Genomic DNA, 21268 nt, shown 5'->3' with positions numbered 1-21268 from the left:
GAAGCCAGAAAAGGCTGTGATGAAGCTTAAACCAATCACATCACTCTTTCCTCTGACGTATGCGACGCGATGGAGCTAACTGGTAGAGTAAACTCTTACCGAAGCCAGTCGGGAGCAAGGCGAAAACGTCCTTCCTTTCAATAAATACCTCCAGGGCTGCTCTTTGCTCCGTTTTCAATGAGAACTTCCCGTTGAATGCTTTCAATACAGCATCTATGCGTAATAGATGCGGAAGCGTGAATGAAGCGCTTCCGGCATAGATTCTGTAAACAATCTATGGCTTCCGGTCGCAGTTCTACTACGTCAGTGCCTTGAACACGCCTCTACCCAGGGCCGTTGGAGATGCTCAAAGTTGATTGGTTCCCGATTTTTCTGGAGCTTGGAAGAGCTGTAGATAGCTTGCCTGGCCAGACTAAGCTCGCAACAGGCCCTCATGTTGCGTCACACTTAGGATGGGTGGGCCCAGGCTAGTGTTTAGCTCATTAATATATTTTTTTAAATTCACCTATTCTTGTACGTTTCAACATTTTTTTCCCCTGCCAAGTGAAATCTAATTATCTGTTTTTGTGTTCTTTAAGACGCTGTTTACACTTTGTTTTAAAACGCGTCTTGGGTGATTAAGCGGACAGCGCTAAATACAAGTGTAAACAACCACCAAGACGCACTTTAATCCGCTCATCTAAACCACTTGCCGAGGCGGTCTGGGACAGATTTGACCACATATCCTTTGTAGTATTAATGCTAACGTATCTTGAAGCGTCCCTGACAAGGATATATAACAGCAAACTGTCTCATTGATGCAGGATGTGGTAGCTGTTTCGGTGACAACAAAAAGGAATGGATCACTTGATCTAGTCAATCTCAACAGCTGGAACAGCCCGTACGTGTATATTAGTTCTTGAAACACTTTCGTACGATTTGCATGCACATGCTAAACAAATCTGGCACTTGTCTGGTGACAGAGACTGACGTAATACTGTGCAAAGGGCCCTTAGACCAGGACCACATCAGGAATGTTCCATAATCGACCCTGTTTATTCAGACTAATCATTGCAGCCGTAAAACTGAGGCTTTTAGTGTCTTCAAGCCTTATCTACTTCCACTTATTTATTTCTCAACTAATTATATCGCAAGATTATCTCCGGTTTATGCAAGCTAAACAGTGTTCAATATACCGTACAAGTGTATACCAGCCTACTGATCACTACCAAAACAAAGAACTGAAATGTGAAATGAGAGAGAGGACCAACCTCCACAACAAATTGTTTACAACAGGAAAACCAACAAAGGACTAAATTTTGTTCCACGAGGAAAGATCGACCCAAAACATCGATCAGAACTGAATTCGCATGATAAATGAGAGAGAGGAGATACAATTCTAGTCAGAAGAAAATTTGTTAAGTTGACCTAATTACTAATTTGTTAGAAAAAAATTTGACAATACAATGACCAGGTTTTGTGCAGAAGGTCTCGTTCTTTCAAATAAAACAATCAGAACTGAAATCCATTGAGAACTCAGGGAGGAGACACAATTTAACTGAAAATAAAAGCTGTAAACAAATTGTTTACAACAAGAAAAATCAACAACCAACCAACCAAATTTTTGTTCCTCAAGGAAAGATCTACCCAAAACATTGATCAGAACTCAAATCAGATGAGAACTGTGAGAGGAGAGACAACTGAACTGAACTGTGGATGACAGACAGACAGACAGACAGACAGACAACGGACACCACGCCATGGCGATAGCTCGTCAGCCTCCTGAGCTAATGATCTGTATCTGATCTGGGGAGAGACAAAGAAGACCTGCCCAAAGCTGACTGATGAAGCTTTGTGATATTTGAAGTGTACAGCATCGTTTTAAATATAATAATTTAATCCAAAATCACAAAAAGAAATTTGGGAAATTTTGGAAAAGATTTTCCAAGATGTTTTTAGGCAAGTACGAGGGGTGTATGAAAAGTTTTAAGCATCGCATAGAAGAAGCATTGGTGCATGATAAAACAAATGATTTTTTGAAAGTACAGACCTTTGTAAGTATTCCTGCCAATTTTTGAGATTCTAGCATGTTTCTTATTTTTTCTGCAGATTTTTGAATAAGCGAGGGCCAACGATTTAGTGAAAAATGGAGAAAACAGAAAATCGTGCAGTCATTAAGTACCTGCATTTGAAAGGCATGACTGCCTCAGAAATTCATGAAGACATGGTGAGAACGTTAGCCGAGAGTGCCCCTTCATATGCTACAGTCACACGTTGGATCAGAGAATTCAAGCGTGGCAGAGACAGTGTTGAAGATGACCCAAGGTCAGGAAGACCCCCAACTGCAACAACCAAGGATAACCTTGACGTTGCTCTGCAGATGGTCATGCAAGATCGTCGGATATCATGTCGTCAGATAGCAGAGAGACTTGGGATATCCATTGAGCGAACAGACAAAATTTTGACCAAAGAACTGGGATTCTCAAAGGTTTCTGCAAGGTGGGTCCCACATCTTTTGACACCTGAACAGAAACGCACCAGGTGCACTGTGTCCACGAGCAATCTTGAACTGTTTGAAGCTGATGAAGACAATTTCCTTGCTCGATTCATCACTATGGATGAAAGCTGGGTTCATCGCTACCAACCCGAAACCAAAGAACAATCAAAGCAGTGGAAGCACACGTCATCTCCGGCTCCAAAGAAGGCCAAGGTCGTTCCTTCAGCTGGCAAGGTCATGGCTTCGGTTTTCTGGGATTCCCAGGGTGTCATACTGGTCGAATACCTTGAGAAGGGCCACACAGTGGCTGGACAGCATTATTCTGGACAAGTGAAGCGCCTACGGGAAGCAATCAAAGAAAAAAGGCCAGGAATGCTCACAAGAGGAATCCTCTTCCACCAAGACAATGCACCAGCCCACACCTCATTGGTTGCCATGGCAACAATTCACGATTGTGGATTCGAACTTGTTCCTTATCTACCTTATTCACCAGACCTGGCCCCCTCCGACTTCCATCTATTCCCCCAAATGAAAAAAGCCTTGGCTGGTCGCCATTTTGCCAGTGATGACGACGTCATAGCTGCAGTCGAAGGGGTTTCTTGAGTCCCAAACAAAGGACTTCTTCTACAACGGGATAAAAGCACTTCAACACCGTTGGAGCAAGTGCTCAGCCCTTGAGGGGGACTATGTTGAAAAATAAATCATCAAAAATCCCTTATCCCTTTTAGTTTTTCTGATGCTTAAAACTTTTCATACACCCCTCGTAAATCACCTTTCCTACACCAACTTCTAAATTTTCCATGAGATTCGGAGGTTCTTCCTGTTGGAACCGATTACCTGTTCATATTAGAAATTCCACCGGTTATAAAATCATTTCAGAAATTAACCACACTCTTCCTGCTAAATAAATAAATCATAATAACTGCTCTCACCATCATATCCTATACGTCAGTACATTGTCACCTTTTTTGATACACTTCACACTATGTTTTTTGTTGAGGTTTGGAAAACGTGTCTGTATTTCCTTACTTAAGTTTTTATGTTGAATGCCTCACCATAGGAGGGCCACTCGACAAGCCCTTATGGGTTTTACTGGCTCCTCCTGCACGTTTCTTTGTTATTACCTCACCTGGGACGGAGTCCACCAAGGGACGAGGTATTGTTTTCAGTCAGGTTTCTTTTTTTTGTTTCAAACAATATTACGGGAAAACGGCTGGACCAATCTCCATGAAACTTTCAGGATAGATGGGCATTGGTCTCAAATAGAACCTCCAACATTTTGAGGGTCATTTGGTCAAGATCACCAAAAACGTCAAAATCATTTTTGTTGTGTCTACTGTTTCATATAGAGGCACTAGCCATTACAGCAGGGCAAAAAAGTATTTAGTCAGTCACCAATTGTGCAAGTTCTCCCACTTAAAAAGATGAGAGAAGCCTGTAATTTTCATCATAGGTACACTTCAACTATGAGAGACAAAATGAGAAGAAAAAAAAAATCCAGAAAATCACTGTCTGATTTTTAAAGAATTTATTTGCAAATTATGGTGGAAAATAAGTATTTGGTCAATAACAAAAGTTCATCTCAATACTTTGTTATATACCCTTTGTTAGCAATGACAGAGGTCAAACGTTTTCTGTAAGTCTTCACAAGGTTTTCACACACTGTTGCTGGTATTTTGGCCCATTCCTCCATGCAGATCTCCTCTAGAACAGTGATGTTTTGGGGCTGTTGCTGGGCAACATGGACTTTCAACTCCCTCCAAAGATTTTCTATGGGGTTGAGATCTGGAGACTGGCTAGGCCACTCCAGGACCTTGAAATGCTTCTTACGAAGCCACTCCTTTGTTGCCCGGGCGGTGTGTTTGGGATCATTGTCATGCTGAAAGACCCAGCCACGTTTCATCTTCAATGCCCTTGCTGATGGAAGAAGATTTTCACTCAATCTCACGATACATGGCCCCATTCATTCTTTCCTTTACACGGATCAGTCGTCCTGGTCCCTTTGCAGAAAAACAGCCCCAAAGCATGATGTTTCCACCCCCATGCTTCACAGTAGGTATGGTGTTCTTTGGATGCAACTCCGCATTCTTTCTCCTCCAAACACGACAAGTTGAGTTTTTACCAAAAAGTTCTATTTTGGTTTCATCTGACCATATGACATTCTCCCAATCCTCTTCTGGATCATCCAAATGCTCTCTAGCAAACTTCAGACGGGCCTGGACATGTACTGGCTTAAGCAGGGGGACACGTCTGGCACCACAGGATTTGAGTCCCTGGAGGCGTAGTGTGTTACTGATGGTAGCCTTTGTTACTTTGGTCCCAGCTCTCTGCAGGTCATTCACTAGGTCCCCCCGTGTGGTTCTGGGATTTTTGCTCACCGTTCTTGTGATCATTTTGACCCCACGGGGTGAGATCTTGCGCGGAGCCCCAGATCGAGGGAGATTATCAGTGGTCTTGTATGCCTTCCATTTTCTAATAATTGCTCCCACAGTTGATTTCTTCACACCAAGCTGCTTACCTATTGCAGATTCAGTCTTCCCAGCCTGGTGCAGGTCTACAATTTTGTTTCTGGTGTCCTTTGACAGCTCTTTGGTCTTGGCCATAGTGGAGTTTGGAGTAGGGATGGCGAAAACTAAAAAAAATCTTGACCGACCACCGAGCCTCATTAGCCGGTTAAAGTCGGTTAACCTGTGAGTTTAAACAGGGATGCAAACGGCGTGCCTTTTCACGGCTCGTGCAGATCCGATTTTTTTTTTTTTGGGGGGGGGGGGGGGGGGGCGTTGGAGTGTCTGAATAATTTCATCAGAGTAAATTCTGTATTAAAATTACTACATAAGCAAATGCCGTTACAGTCCATGAGAAAGCCGTGAAAAAGTCGGCATCTGCACCTTTAGTTTGCGTGGAGAGATATGATCTGCAATAACATGCATTGTTGGCTACAGACCGAAACATACTTTCAGAATGCACTGGCCAAGGCAGGACTAAACTCCATGTGCCTTCTAATAATAATTAAAAAAAAAAAAAAAAACAATAGTAATTTGTAAGCTAAAAAGCCTGTCTACACTTTTTTTCTTTAGCCGAGTGGCAGCTGTGTTCAACTGGGGCGGGACATGACTGAATGGGTGTTTCTGATTTGTCAGCTGTCTTTAACTGGGGCGGGAGGGCGGGACATGACTGAATGGGTGTTTCTGATTTGTCAGCTGTCATCCTTACACCGCATGGCATGCCCCAAGCGTTTACAACACAGAATTGCAGGTTCTCCGCTCCAAAATCGGCAGCTTCAAAACGATTGATTTGATTTGATTTTTTTTCACCGACAACCAAAAAAAAATTAACCGGTTGACGTTGATTCGGTCAACCACCGGTCAAACGGTCATCGGTTAACATCCCTAGTTTGGAGTGTGACTGTTTGAGGTTGTGGACAGGTGTCCTTTATACTGATAACGAGTTCAAACAGGTGCCATTAATACAGGTAACGAGTGGAGGACAGAGGAGCCTCTTAAAGAAGTTACAGGTCTGTGAGAGCCAGAAATCTTGCTTGTTTGTAGGTGACCAAATACTTATTTTACCGAGGAATTTACTAATTAATTCATTAAAAATCCTACAATGTGATTTTCTAGATTCTTTCCCCCCATTCTGTCTCTCATAGTTGAAGTGTACCTATGATGAAAATTACAGGCCTCTCATCTTTTTAAGTGGGAGAACTTGCACAATTGGTGACTGACTAAATACTTTTTTGCCCCACTGTACGTCATCGTGCTACAAGTGTTACGATCGCGTACTGCGCATACACGTGTTCCGATTAAAATGGCCGGTGAGTGTATACAATTCAGTTCACCATTCGGAACAAATGGACTAGATTAAAGAAATCGCTTTCAGACATGTTTATGCTTATTACAGAGGGAAAGTGCGTTCCACTGAGCTCTAGCGCCGGGCCATTTCCAGGAAATAAGAGTTTGGGTCATGGTGACAGTGTGTGTATGTCAGCCTCGGTTCAGAGGTTTCAGTTCCGAAAACTGTAAGAAGTACAGACAACTTGGTAAATTTTACTTGTGTGATTTTTAAAAATTGTTCATTTTTGGATTACGCTTCATTCTTGTGGCTACTGCCTCACAGAGTAAATATATATGCTATATTTACTGTATGGACATGAGATCAGAAAACTATTTTAATTTATAAGCAGTAGCCACATGTATCCATAGGGTACCTTTTTTTTTTTCGCGATATCTTCCTTCATATTCATCATAAGTGCTACCGGGCGAGGATTGTTTTGCCTGGCAACACATTGTTTTCAATCTCAAAATAAAAATTAATGTACTACTTATTTTGTATTATGAATTTATGTGCAAATAAATGAATGTAAGACTTTTTTTTTTTTTTAATTGTACAGGTGTTTGTGCATATATACTGATCATCAGCACTCATAAGGGTGTCCTTCTGCTGACATAGTAACACACACCCAGCTGCGTCGATCCCTTCTGCCAAATCCCTAGATTACTGGGAGAGACCGTGTGTGTGTGTGTGTGTGTGTGTGTGTGTGTGTGTGTGTGTGTGTGTGCGCGCATGCACAAGAGGAGAGTGAAAGCCTCTTAAATGGCCATGTGCTCATACCAAAGGAACCCAGTTGTACTTCTGTCCCATGGCCCACGATGCACCTCTGTCATCTCTTAAAGTGTCCATTTTATTACGACTATTCATTATTCATCATCACACAAAGTGTCAGACTCGAGGATATAACTTTAGCTCAATATGGATCTTTTAATAAGCTCTTAAGAACATCACTTAATTTTGCAATGCAAGCATAATCACCTGTGGTGCATTCCCTTTTTATTACTCACTCAAAATTAACTTTACGTTCACTGGTATGTTTACATTCTGACTGTCATGCACTTTGTATAAAACACTCCAGTAATTTGGTTGCAAGTGAAACTTAAAAAAAAAAAAAAAAAAAAAAAAAAAAGTGTCTTGTCGTGGCACTTTAAAAAAAAAAAAAAGCCCCACCCCACATTTACATGAAGAAATGCATAAAACAATAACGTCACCATCCTCACTGTAAAAATACCACAGCAACCATTCACACTAAAGTGTTCCAAGTAAAGAATTAAACATAATGAGGCATGCTGTTACAGGAAAATAATCCACAGTGGAGTCCTATCATATATTCTAACCACCCTGTTGTTGCTCATTTTCTTATAAACAGCATGATGTTTCATGTTTCACTCCTTAAATGCTTCGAAAACGTATTAATTAAAAATGCCCCAGAGCACATTTTATCCATTTATAGCTACATTTAATATTCTGCATTATTATACATACAGGACACTTTTTTTGCTAGAATAAAATGCATGCAATATCGTTAGCATATCGTTTATCCTACATGCATTACGCCACTCTACCCAATGGAGAATGAGCGTTGAATATGGGTTACGAGACTGCTGGCTGCCTTCATAATTTCTATGGCAGCAGTAAAAGGGTGTACCTAGGGCTGCACGATTATGGAAAAAATGATAATCACGATTATCTTGATCAAAATTGTAATCACGATTATTCTTGATGTTAGGGAAATCACTTAAATTTTATTTCACTATATTCAAACAAACAATATGAACAGCTTTCAGTGCAGAATGAAATTTAAAAGAGAAATTCTGATTTCCGAATGACAAATAAATGAAAATTATCCAAGAAATTACCAAAGGATGAAGGAACTGAAAACTCGATTGCAACAATTACATACCATTATACTGAGGCCTACAAGTTTTTAGCTAGAAAGAGCAGCCTATCAACATGCTCTGGCTTTAAACATGAGCGAAGGCAGGTCACAGCATTGCCTCCAGTGCTAAATAGTCTGTTGTTCCGACATAGTTAGCTTTTCTCTCTCACCTCAATCTGTTACCTGCTCTCACGCTATCACCCCTTGAAGAACATACCGCTGCACTGAAGCTCTGCGCACTTGGCTTGCTTGCTTATTTAGGCGGAGTAATGAAACCTTACATGCGTCGGTTCGCCCCCTAATGGTTTGGCGGAGTACTGGTCAAAAAGTGCTTGATCAGATGCAGCAGAGCTCGCATTTTAAATGGAAATAAATCGCGATTTTCATTTAATTTAATCGTGGCAGCCAAAATCGCGATTTTCGATTAAATTCGATTAATTGTGCAGCCCTAGATGTACCGTATTTTCCGGGCGATAAGGCGCACCGGATTATAAGGCGCACTGTGAATTAACGTGTCTATGTTCACACACAAGGCGCACCGGATTGTAAGGCGCATTAAGCAAAACAACGCAGTCCGGTAAATCAAACTTTATTCCACTCAATTGTAACAACAAATACCGGTACAGAAAAATACACTCACTTATTGATTCATTCCTCTTCCAACCCGCTTTGTAAGCATGCCTCTTAACAGGTGCCATTTTGGGGGTCCTTTTACGTACACACAAACGTACTGTAATATAATGTTGAAGCACAGTACATATTATGTATAAAAAGTGGCGGGGGTAAGCGTACTAAATACTGTTCTCTGATTGGTTTATTGTTGCTAGCGTGTACTCCGGGCCCGGGCTGCCTTACATGAATGCACTTATAGTTTAGACATTACAGTCAGGCAGTCTTGTAGACTGCTCAGGGGTCCTGTTATGGGGCCGATCAGGTAGTGACACAGCGTACCATAATGCTCCGAATATCCATTGAGCGAAGCGGCTTCATTGCTTACCAAAAGTCGTACTTACACATTTCGACAAATTTTTGAGCGCATTGTACCACATAAAATAGGTCAGTAAGCACAAGTAATCATACATAAGGCGCGCTGGATTATAAGGCGCACTGTCAATTTTTGAGAAAATTTAAGGATTTTAAGTGCGCCTTATAGTCCCAAAAATACGGTACTTAATTTTTCACGCACTGCTACTGCAATTTTGGCTTACTTTGTGTTAAATAAATAATGACAGGGTGAATGTGTCATTGGTCATATGAGGTTGTATTTGCCTAATTTTCAGACCTGGTAAGGACCAGATGATTTTTTTTTTTTTAATTATGTCCTGACACTTAAAACCTAGACTTGAAAGAGGGTGTACTTTCTTTTTCACATGACTATGTATGACTGTATGACAATAATATTAGCTTTTTTCATGGTAGATCAGATATATTCCATTCAGCTTGAATGATACTGAACTCGTCTTTGACTCATTCAATATCATGCTAGCTGAATGGAATATATCTGATATACCACTCAAAGCCAGCCAATATTATTTCATTATTATACATACGGGCCACTTTTTCCATGGAATAAAAGCATGTATTCTATTCCCTTCTAGTGGGTTTATTGATGGCATGCAGTATTCTTACATCGCTTATCCTCCATCTATCACGCCACTCTCCCCAATGGAGAATGAGCATGCAATATTGTTATAATATTGCACATTGTCAAGACAATACGACGTCACACGTTTTCTGCTGCGCATGCGCGCATTTCTTTGTCGGCCGGGAAAGAGAGAAGACGGGGTTAATTTAGTGCTCGGTTTCAGCACGAAATAAACAAATTGAAACTAAAGACTTATTGATAACTTCATTATATATTCTTCACACATATTTAACAAGAGAAAAAAAACATACCAATGGACATCGAAAAACTGGAAGAGAGAGCAACAGCAGAAATATAAAGTTCTACTTGGAGGTGAGGAAAAGTGACGGAGACTTTTACAAGAGGACTCACTCGTGGACTTCACTCAGCAAAGCCCTTTTGTTTCGAACAACTGCAATGTAACAATTAACTACGACCAAAAGTAACTGAACTTGAACAGTCAACCTGCATATAGCTTGTATACAAGTTGGGTTGCTGTTCAGGCTTTTTGGACTTGTACCATTTTTATTGTTAGAACTTTGACTTTGTACATTGGATTGACAGAACATTGAATTACATTCGATCAGAATCAGCATTCAATATTGGTAAGTTACCGCCCTGTTCTTAACTTTTTATAAACGCTATAATTGCTGCATTGAATAATAATAATAATAATAATAATAATAGCTGGCTTTTTTCGTGGTATATCAGATATATTCCATTCAGCTCCTCGTCTTCGACTCGTTCGATATTATGCTAGCTGAATGGAATATATCTGATATACCACTCAACGCCAGCCAATATTATTTAAATGTCTACCAAACACACAAATTCCTAAGCAAGGAATAAACACAACCTGGTGTGCTGTTATAGGAAAATAATCATCGGTTGGAGTGGTGTGACATGGCCTAATGTAAAGTGACCTTACTTATAATCATCCTGAAATAAGTTATTTTCCAGTAACAGGACAGGTTATATTCCATTTATAAGAAATTTTGCAACAAATGCATACATTTTTTGTTAAGGCGATACGTTTTCTATCCATTTACAGTTAAATGTTGTTTAAATGTTGTGTAACAGCCATGATACAACTTTATTTCAGTCATCTTTGATGAAATAACAGCTGAAAACAATCTTTCACTCAAGTCTGTTTCTTCTCTCTTGAATTTACCAAGACAAAAAAAAAAAAAAAAAGGAGCTTGTCATGCTTTTGAGAAACCACAAATTCCTGATCTGAAGACTTGATCATGATAAAGTTAAACCTGTGACAAAGCACGGACGCTGGAGACGCCTTACAAAACCCGAACTAAACGTTGCTGATCATTGATATATCTTACCATACCAGTGATTACAAACATTTTTTTAAAGTTAAGGTGGACCATGTGCCGTATAAATCCCTGTGCAAGTTGCAACTATAGAAATGATAAAGATATGAGAAGGAGCGTATTCTTCTAAACCTGCAATTTACTTTGTAGCTGGAACTACAGTCATAGCCACCGTTATTTAACAATTATTCGCCGAAGGTGAAGTGAAAATCAGTGATTATTATACATACAGGACACTTTTTCGATGGAATAAAAACATATTCTATTCCCTTCCAGTGGGTTTGATAGCATGCAATATTGTTAGCATATCACTTATCCTAAATGTACTACGTCACTCTACCCAATGGAGAACGAGCGCTGAATGTGGTTTACGATATTGCATGGTTGTTAAGACAACATGACATCACACGTCGGAGCTGATGCGAATATCCAATGAGAAAGTTTTCTGCTGTGCATGCACAGAAGCATTTCTTTATTCGCTGGGAAAGAGAAAGACGTGTTGAACACCCGAAAGGCTAGCAAAACTACATTAGATATTCTTCACGCATATTTAGAGAAAAACATACCAATGGACATCAAAAAACTGGAAGAGACAATGTACAATAATAGCTTTTTTTCGTGGTAAATCAGATCTTCCATTCAGCTAGCATCGGCTAATTCAATATCATGCTAGCTGAATGGAATATAGCCGATATACCATTCAACGCCAGCCAATATTATTTAAATCATAACAGAGACGAAGTCAAGGTTATTATTCACCGATATTCACTGAGCCTGAGACGGATAATTTAGTATAAATACCCAGGTGCATTTAATGTATTAAAAATAATTTCAAAACTTGAAAAGCGGCATGCAAATGAAATAACGGTGCGGCACAGACTTGTGTCACTTACCTATGCGAGTCACATAAAATACTTTGTTTTAAAAATTGATTTGTGCTTTGTTTTCAATTCGTTTTAAAAGTCTAGTGCTTTGAAGAACAGCATTCTCTTTCATCATTTCTAATTCTTCCCTCACTTACGGTGACGAAGCGACTGGCCGGCATTTTGCCGAGTCGTTCGAGGTGATTATCACAAAATAGCCCGAATTTCTCGACCAATCAGGGCGTACGATTTCTTATAAATCGCCTCCGTATTTATACTACAAACATTTAACCTTCTGATCCAAACTTCGTGAACGTTCAAACTATATGATGCGCTGCAGTGTAACGCACATGCCCCAGTCCTCTCGTTTGACGTCGGGAGTGCAGAATGCCCGCACCGGTTATTACTTACGCACAGTGATTTTGTTAGCATTGCTAAAACGTGCCAATAAAAGAAGCCATGTGCCATATTCCCTTATTTGATGCATGATATGTGTGGGGTTTTGTTGTTTGCTTATCAGTTTTCGTCTTAAATCTTTCATGAAAATTTGATCTAAGAGATGGATTGAATTTTTAATGAAGTAGGTCTACAATGTCTACTTATTGCCACTACAGGAATTATTGGGGATGGAAGCCGGTGTGCACTTGCTCTGTAAGGCAGTTCTGCCTGTGCTGTGTATCCAAATCCACCGACTACCCACCACAGGCAAATTCCCCTTAAACACACACAGTGACCTCTTCACCCCTTCTGGCTGTCACGCCTCGACTCGCATCATGCGTATGAAATGTTTCCGAGCTCTGAAGGCATCATGAGAGTCGACATTCGACTGATTTAATTTCTCACAAATATCAGCTGTCAGGACTTATTTGATTTCTTAAATCAAATCCTTTTAAGCTAGAACTGCGCCTTGCAAATAGCATTGCTTCAGTGCTAATGATTACACTGTTTGTCCAGCTAATATCTCTAAACGGATAAACAGGTCCATACTAATCCCTTGTTTGATTGAACAAGTCTGAATGTCAGGAAGGGAAAGATGAAAAAGACAAGCTGTTTTGGAACACATCTCATACCCCTTTTCCACCAAATCAGTTCCAGGGCTGGTTCGGGGCCAGTGCTGGTGCTGGTTCACAATTTGTTCAACTTGCGAGCCAGCTGAGAACCAGTTTGCTTTTCCATAGCTCACGGTGCTAAGGGAAGCCACGTCATTACGTCGCTGTATACGTCAGTTACGTCACTACGTTTGCATAAACCTTGGCGCGAATATCGAAGCAAAAACAACACGGAAGAAGCAGCAGCAGCAACAATAATAATAATGGATGACTTCGCGTTTGTACAGCTGCGGCTTCTCGTCACTTAAAAATGGCGATCTTTCGCGGTCTTGTTATTGTTGTTGGTCTGAACAACTCCGCTCCCCCGCTGACGTAAGCGGTTCTTTCCTCTGGCCCAGCAGAGAGTTGGTGCTAGCCTGGAACCGGTTTTTCTGGCCCCAGAGCCAGTTCTTTGTCAATGGAAACAGAAAATCCGGTTCCAAACTAAACACTGGCCCTGAACCAGCCCTGGAACTGCTTTGGTGGAAAAGGGGCATCAGATGTTCGGTTTTGACAAGGTGGTCACCATGGCTGGGGAGAGAAACAGGGTGTCGGTTTTCTTCTAGCTATGCCGACAGGTGGCTCGGCTTGACCTAGCACAAGCTCTAACTTTCCCTTCATTACTCGAGCTCAGATACACACAAACACACACGAGTACCTGTCGCGGGATTTTTCCGGTCAGATGGATTTAATTACAAAACGTATTCGGGTTTCCACTAAGACTGAAAGCACTGTGTGGCTTAGCCTTGAGTAGCTGCTCATCTCAGCTTCACACTAAGTGCTTGGAGACTGGTGTCTTGGCACCAGATACTAGAACATAACGTGAACTTACAAATACCCATACCGCTGTCAGTAAAACGACAAATAAAATTGGTAATATTTGTTACAGAAGACGACTTGAGAACACAATGCTGAGTCACTAAATCACGAGGTGCTGTAATACAACACAGTGGCCCCGATTCATCAAAACCATTTACAAGTAAATCCAAAATTGTGTAAAATTGACAGTCCATTTACTTACTCATCATTTTCACAAACTGCTTGATGTGCACTTAAAATCAACAGTGTCGATATTTATAGTAAAATGGTTTGCGTAATTAATAAAATTAAAGAATGCTGATATCAAAACATAGGAATTGATCTCATCTCATTATCTCTAGCCGCTTTATCCTGTTCTACAGGGTCGCAGGCAAGCTGGAGCCTATCCCAGCTGACTACGGGCGAAAGGCGGGGTACACCCTGGACAAGTCGCCAGGTCATCACAGGGCTGACACAAATGGCCCTTTTCCACTACCCTTTTTCAGCTCACTTCAGCCCGACACGGCTCGCGTTTCGACTACCTCAGAGCAGCACGACTCAGCTCGCTTCAGCCCTACTCAGCACCCAAAACTCACACAGTTTTGGAGTAGGGCTGAAGCGAGCCAAACCGAGCCGAGCAGGGCTAAGGGCGTGAGGAGACACTCCCCTGTGCACTGATTGGTGAGGAGGAGTGTCCTCACATGCCCACACACGCCCCGCGAGCACGCTGGGATCTGTAAACACCGTAAACCCGGAAGAAGAAGAATTACGAATTATGAGAATTTCTGAAGCCTTATGCGCCTCGCCTCATCTATACGCTCTTGCCAGTATCTGTTGGCGTTGTCGGTGACTACAAGCCACAGCACCAAGACCAGCAACACTAACGACTCCATGTTTATTGTTTACTATCCGGGTCGTGAGACTACCGCTTAAAAGGTCACTGATGTCACTGTTTGCGCCGCCTAACGACATCACATGACGTCCACCCACTTTCGCTAACTCCACCCAATGTGTCCACCCACTTCCAGCCAGCACGGTTCAGCACGGTTGTAGTCGAAATGCAACTCCAACAGCCCCACTCAGCTCGACTCAGCCCAACTCAGCACGGCACGGCTCAGCCCGACTCAGCCGCGTTGGTAGTGGAAAAGCGGCAATAGACACAGACAACCATTCACACTCACATTCACACCTACGGTCAATTTAGAGTCACCAGTTAACCTAACCTGCATGTCTTTGGACTGTGGGGGAAACCAGAGCACCCGGAGGAAACCCACGCGGACACGGGGAGAACATGCAAACTCCGCACAGAAAGGCCCTCGCCGGCTACGGGGCTCGAACCCGGACCTTCTTGCTGTGAGGTGACAGCGCTAACCACTACACCACCGTGCCGCCCAGGAATTGATATTGTTCATTATAAACATGAATCAGTATGAGCAGAGAAGATTCGGCAATTTTTTGAACGATTTTGCAGACACGTGGATGACGTCGCATGTTTCTGAAGTGATGAGATTATTTTAAGAAACAATTTAGCTTTGGCTCGTATTCATTTTGGTTCAATTAACTTCATTCAGAATTTTGCTGATATTAAATAAGGATTTCTTTATTTATGCTGCATTCAATTTACTGACTTTAGTTTTAGTGATTCAATTTTTTTTTATTTATACCTCAGGATTACATCATTTTCGATCTCCATGCATTCAAGCTACAAAGTGTACTTTTAAATTTTAAAAACAAACAAACAAAAAACCTCATGGACGCCTCCATGTTCCTCCTTTTTCATCAACAAGCTGGTCGTCTAACAATGAGGAGTGATGTACATTCACCTCCTCAAAAAAAAAAAAGTCAGTGTTACAGATTTAATAAAGTTAACATGTCTGCACGAGCGATTACGTTTATCTGATGCTGCTTGCTGAACTCGGGGTTGGCAAGAGCGTCCCAAGTTCCTGAGCATGTAGTCGAGAGGCGTTCTATGAAGTTTGAAGGGGTGTCAATTTCAGTAAAAACAAAAAGGATTGAAATCTGACGCTGTCTTTCCAAATTCATTATTTTAAACCAGAAAAAAAAAAAAATCACCGTGATAATAAAATAATGCAAAATATTAAGGTGTTATAGAAGAGTCAGCATAAACCAATGACTATAAAACAACATGGATGGCATGGCTCCATGCTCCTGTTTTATAGAAATGAAGCCAAAATTCCTGGGACACGTGGTCGTATTTGGAGTCAGAATCAGGACAGTAGAGACGAGAGTCAAAGTCAGGTACACCGACTCGCCCAAACACCAAGGTCTAGCACATCGCCAAGGCTGTCAATCACTTCATTCCCAAGTGTAGCCACGCCTTCTTATGATATAGGAGAATAATGTTTTTAAAAAAAAAAAAAAAAAAAAGTGTAATTTCTAGGGGGGGAAAAACCTGCCAATATCAGAACAGGAAATTAACTCTCCGAATTCGACACCGTGTAGAAGGAAAGACAGTTTCATGAGAAAAGTGACATGGAAAACGGGCTGTTTTGTCACTGAAACACATGGAGATGAGCAGCTACATGTTATACTGCAGCCAGCCAGCGGGGGTGCTAAACCTGAGGTTATGTCGTTTCAGAGACGTTACACTGTCCACGTTTTATACACTTCATAAAAAAAACCCTTTTCAGCTTCCGACTGTACGATCCTGCACAATTAACCGAATTAGTTTTTTTAAACATTACACAACTTGTCCAGTCTTTCGTTGCAACCTTTATGAAACGTTCCTCTGGCATCAAATTCAAATCAAAATAAGCATATGTTTTTCAAAAAAAAACAATACAGTTCTATGTCTTTGCAACATTTTCAATGAAACGTAGGGTTGGCATGATTTGCAAAATCACCATATTCCGTTTTTATTGAGGTTTTACACAGCACCGCGATGCGATTTTTGGAATTAGGGTTGTATTATAATAGATATGAAATGAAGGACTGCATCGCCGCCGCCCCAATCAACATGACGTCCGTTTCCTGCTCAGTAAATGTACGCGGGATCACCACTCGCAGGAAGTTCAAGACGTTTCACTGTTTGGAAAACAGACGACTATGAGCAGTCAATAAACATTTACTCCAGATGTATTTTTGTAGATTGCGTTCATGAACTCTTCAGTTAAACGGATTCACAAATTAAGCTCAAAAGCTGCATAATTCATCCTTTCCACAGACAGGACGTTTTAGTGGTTTTGTGTTATCATAGTTCCAGGATACAACAAACCCTTTGGGAACGTGAATTACTTTTACTGTATTATCCAGTGTTGGGAAGTTGAAAACTAATGACAGCTTTGGTCAGACTTTCTCTCATCCGTCTCATCCATAAAGCTCTACCACTGGAGTAAAAACATGATAGTTATAAATGTTACTTATTATGAGTAGCACGCTGTGTGAGCACAATCGCTATCAGGCGCGTTAAAATATAAATAACTTTTCTAGAATTTCACCAAAACTCATTGAATTTTCAGCATTGTAAGAGAACTCCCTAAAGTATTATTCAGCAAAACCCCAGAATGATAGCACAAATCTAGAATTTTTAACAGAATTTTAGTTCTTAAAATTTAACGTAATTATGGACGTCATGCGTAACATTTACACCCGTGAAAAATCACTTTGAATGCTGTTTTGAAAGTTTTGATCAAATATTCTCTATAATAAAAATAAATAAATAAATAAAATTGCTTAAATATTATAAACACACAGTCTTTTAATGTATCAAAAAAGAATTTTGATAAAGCAAGGAAATACGGAAGAAAATTTGTTTTTTCTTTTGCTGCTTGTGTGCGTCACGCTACCAAAATCTAACTAACCCCTTCACGAACAATTCCAACTTTCATGGACTTGTAGCGCGAATAAACCTTTCAAAAAAATATATAATACTTCTCACCCAGTAAATTAGAATCCTGGTGATTTATATCCTCATAGCTTCAGTAGATCTAGAGATTTAGTTGATTTAGTAAATCCCAAACGCTGTGAAACACGCCAGCCATCTTTGGTGAGAAGTGCTGCTGTAGTTGAGAAACTCTCATTTCTCCCGCTTCCAACTAACTCCGTGACCCACACCAAAATAACAATGTCACGCTCATCACTTAAGGATGATTTATGCCAAGTTTCACGGAAAAATACAGCGAAATGAACTTGCTAGAAGCATTTTTCAAAATCCCAAACATTATGAAACATTTCTTGGAGGGTTTCAGGTTACAAATTTCAAGAATAGAGAAATTGCCGCACAAAAGTTTGCTAATAAACTCGCGAAAATACTCCATCCTAGCGACTTTCACAACCGAACTAGGCTACGTGACAGTCCGTGACCACCCAGGAATGTTCTAGAAGGTACGCTTCTAGGCACGTGCGATCGAGAAAGACGCCACGTGAAGGTAGTAAAGGTAGTATTTCCACTGTCTTATGACATTTTTGCTTGTTTTAGCGCGATAAATAATGCATTATGGGTAATCATTAAAATGCTGATTTCAAAGTTAAAATGGGTAAAAACAACTAATTTATATAGATATTGTAAAAATTGTGCCTAATAGTTATTTCAGTACATAAAATCAAAATCTGAATTTTTAATTTTTTTCCCTGTGTTACACCATTGTGCATCTATAGCATGCTACTCATCTATATAGTCGCATGTTTCAACCCAGCGTGATAGTCGACGCTAAATCTCGAGTCCGAGTCCCCAATGTTCAAGTCCGACTCATTAAAGAAAATTGAGTCGAGTCCACTATTGATCCGAGTCGAGTCCGAGAACAATTCTCCAACCGCACCATTTGACGGTGGCTGTTTCAGCGCCATTAACATTAGTTTGTTCCTGAACATGCCGTATGAACAGGTGAATGTGCTTCTCTTTGTCAAGGAGTGCCAAGTATTCTGTCAGAGATGGTTGGGAGACGGATGTAAGTGCAGAAGGTGTGTTTATTAATACCACTGAAGACAGGTAAACAATCCAGAACGGCAGGCAAAATCATAAAACAGAACAGTGAAACAGGCGACAGGTCGAGCGACGCACAAACAGGCTATCGTAGACTCGGCAGAATCAAAGACGAGAAACAGGAAAATCAGGGATCAGGAAACCAAACAAGGAAATAAGGCTCGGTAATGTGTCCGCAACCCAACTCAATACTTCGCAAAGTAAGTGTGTTTTCACAGTTTTTATATAGGCGCGCTGATTGCGCCTTAATCCTGCGCAGGTGCAGGTTGTTTACGGTGTGCGTGTGTGCGTGCGCGCGCGCGACAGTCCGCTTGGAGTTGTCTGGAGCGCACCTGAGAAAGTCTCTGATGCACATGCCAAGGTGCGCAGGTGTGACACATTCTTGCATGAAATTAGTACAAAAATTAATGTAGATATAAATACACTATATTGCCAAAAGTATTTGCTCACCTGCCTTGACTCACATATGAGCTTAACCCATTGACGCCTGAAACGCCTGCAAAAAAACATCTGCAAATGCCTAAGCCTGTTTTTAGAAAAGGTCCCCATCTGCCTGAGGGTTTTCTGAAATAAAAATAATTAATTGAAAACGCCTATGAAAAATTCAATATCTCAGCCTCTGAAGCACATAAAGACATGAAATAAGTTGCATTTGAAAGATAAAATTCTCTGCTTTTATTGGATCATGCTCATTCAGCATTAACACTAACACATTTTTATAAAAAAAAAAAATCTGGCATGCATCTTGAAAATAATGACAAATCAACAATGCTGCGTTATGCAGCAACCAGCATTTGGGGCAATGTTGCGTTATGCAACAACCGGCGCTAGGGGCAATGCTGCGCGACGCAGCATCCGGCGTCAATGGGTTAAAGGGGAACAGAGGGCAATATATAGAGTAAATATAACAATAACACACACATTGATGAACCTTATTCAAGACTTACAAAAGTTTTTTGTTCTAAGGTTGGAAAGTTATAGTGTTTTGAAAGTAGCTCGAGCAAACTATTTTCGCAGTTTGAACAGCCCGCCATGATATTAATTTTATCCAATCAGAATGCGCGTTCATTTTCTCTGCATAACACTCATGACGTATGTATGTGCCCAGTTGTGTTGGCTCATTGAGGTTGGGAATAGCACGTGTGAAATACCTGTTTCTGCCTCTTGCGACGATTTCGCAAGTCCACGGGTGGCGCCTATCTCATTGCAGCAAATAAATTCTGCTGGACTCGTGAGCAACTCCACGTTACATTTTCCGCACGAGCACCACGCCGTGTCACCTGTACGCAGACGCTCTGCCCCACGCTCGCCATGCCCATGGTCAGCATCAGTCTCATCCTCGCCGTCATCCGAGCTTTCTTCTCTTATTTCATCACCGGGGTCGAGAGTACCTCTCCTAGGTTCAAACTGGTACCCTTCTAAGCCATAGCCTGCTTGCAGTGTGTCTTGCGGGATCTCTTCGTATGATTCGACAGAGCTGTCGCTTTCACTTGATGCGCCCGACGCCATGATTACACGCTTCTCTCCTAGTGCAGTGGGTAGGGCTGACGTCACGGTCTTTTAAAAATGGCGACTCTTGTGCCGTTTAGCGTACCGACTATTATATTTACAATTACCAAGATATTTCGTTGTTTTCTAGTATATAAATTTGATAGAATACTTAAGAATACGTTACTTTGTCACATCAGCAACTGTAACTTATATATTATATTTGGTACCCCTTTAAGTGACATCCCATTCCTAATCCATAGGGTTCAGTATGACGTCGGTCCACCCTTTGCAGCTAGAACAGCTTCAACTCTTCTGGGAAGGCTGTCCACAAGGTTTAGGAGCGTGTTTATGGGAATTTTTGACCATTCTTCCAGAAGCGCATTTGTGAGGTCGCACACTGATGTTGGACGAGAAGGCCTGGCTCTCAGTCTCCGCTCTAATTCATCCCAAAGGTGTTCTATCGGGTTAAGGTCAGGACTCTGTCATCCATGTCTTTATGGACCTTGCTTTGTGCACTGGTGCACAGTCATGTTGGAAGAGGAAGGGGCCAGCTCCAAACTGTATAAACAGTCTGCATGCCTAGGTGCTTGATTTTATACACCTGTGGCCATGGAAGTGATTGGAACACCTGATTCCGATAATTTGGATGGGTGAGCAAATACTTTTGGCAATATAGTGTACCTTATGCCAAATTAATATGGCGGCATGTTACAAAAAAAAAAGAAAGAAAAAAAAATCTGAGTCCTCGTCGCCAGTTTACGAGTCTGAAAGCAGTTAATGCACGAGTCCGAGTCAAGTCACGAGTCCTTAAAGTGCTGATGACACGAACATGACTCTATGCAATTTCTTAAATAAACTATACAACATGGCAAACATGTTAGATTTCTGTTATAATTACGTGAAAAGAAGCTGTTGTTACGCAAATATCCAACTTTTAATTGCACAGCGCAA

General features: G+C 41.0%; 1 protein-coding gene across 2 annotated transcripts in view; it reads right to left on the bottom strand.

The window, feature by feature from the left end:
* The window catches only part of c2cd2l (c2cd2 like), a 126863-nt gene that overhangs the window by 65064 nt on the left and 40531 nt on the right, over positions 1–21268 (bottom strand). The gene's annotated exons all lie outside the window — the stretch shown is intronic.

The sequence above is a fragment of the Neoarius graeffei genome, chromosome 28 (assembly GCF_027579695.1).
Source record: "Neoarius graeffei isolate fNeoGra1 chromosome 28, fNeoGra1.pri, whole genome shotgun sequence".
NCBI classification, from domain to species: Eukaryota; Metazoa; Chordata; class Actinopteri; order Siluriformes; family Ariidae; genus Neoarius; species Neoarius graeffei.
This window is presented reverse-complemented; position numbering and strand designations above follow the sequence as displayed.